Source organism: Neophocaena asiaeorientalis, unplaced genomic scaffold (genome assembly GCF_003031525.2).
Source record: "Neophocaena asiaeorientalis asiaeorientalis breed wild unplaced genomic scaffold, Neophocaena_asiaeorientalis_V1.1 scaffold162, whole genome shotgun sequence".
Lineage (NCBI taxonomy): Eukaryota > Metazoa > Chordata > Mammalia > Artiodactyla > Phocoenidae > Neophocaena > Neophocaena asiaeorientalis.
The window spans coordinates 2,800,789-2,801,948 of NW_020172637.1; the positions used below are offsets into that span (position 1 = coordinate 2,800,789).

The 1,160-nt window shown below is 35.1% G+C and overlaps 1 non-coding gene across 1 annotated transcript; it reads left to right on the plus strand.

Moving 5' to 3' along the window:
- The first annotated feature begins 825 nt into the window (after window positions 1-825).
- TRNAR-CCU (transfer RNA arginine (anticodon CCU)) lies at window positions 826-898 on the plus strand. The gene has a single exon. It is a non-coding gene; the product is annotated as a tRNA-Arg (tRNA).
- The last annotated feature ends 262 nt before the right edge of the window (window positions 899-1,160 follow it).

Here is a 1,160-nt window from a genome sequence, read left to right on the forward strand (position 1 = left end):
ACAAGGTGACTCTCTGCCTTCTTATTTCAGCTCTCATACTATAAACGTGTGTCCTTCTCATGGTCTACTTAGTGCCATGTTTTCTGCATTTGATTTTGCTGTTTAAATGGCCCCCTAACATAGTGTAAAAGTGATGCCTAGTGTTCTTAAGCACAAGAATTCTGTGTTTCACAAAGAAAATACATATGTTAGATGAGCTTCGTTCAGGCATGAGTCACAGTGCTGTTGGCCATGAGTTCAAGGTTAGTGAATTAACAATATATATTGACTAAGGTATCTTTAAATAGAAATACATATAAAACAATATTATTTATTGATCGGCTAACAAACGTGTTGCAACCAGAGACTCATAGGAACCTAACCCTGTATTTTCCCTAGGAGAAGTGGTTCACTAATACAGTATTCACAGCAACTTTATAGAATGCAACTATAATGAGATAGTTACAGATAATGAGAACTGACTGCATGTAGTATGTTCCATTTGTATTAAAAAATATATGATAGGTAGATAGAGATAGAGATAAATTTGTTTAGACATAGAAAAATATCTGGAAGCGTACATACCAAACTGTTTACAGTGGTTGCGTCTGGGGAGCAGAATTAAGGGAATATAAAAAAAGTTTCACTCTGTGCCCTTTTTTCCATCTTTGTATTTCTTCCAACTTTTTTCAGCAGGTAATTACTGTTTTGCTAATTTTTCAAACCAATATTTTTTTAACAATAAATTCTTTTTATAAAACCCTCATAAATCTAAGAACTGGAAAAAAGGTCATACAGTTTGTAATTTGAACACTTTCATTTTAAAAGAAGTGTCAACAAGGGACTTCTTTGGTGGTCCAGTGGGTAGGACTCCGCCCTCCTAATGCGGGGGGCCCAGGTTCAATCCCTGGTCGGGGAACTAGATCCCACATGCATGCCGCAACTAAACATGCCGCAACTAAGACCCAGTGCAGCCAAAATAAAGAAGTAAATAAATATTTTTTTAAAAATAAGTGTCAACAAGAAAGTGCAAACCTATAAATAAATAAAATTAAAATAGACCAGGTAAGTGATAGAAAAGGCAAACCAGCACAAGATCAACATTTCTTAACCAACTCGCTAAATAAGTACATAAATAAATAACAAATATCTGTGAGAATGAGCCCGCTTTTAAGTCAGCA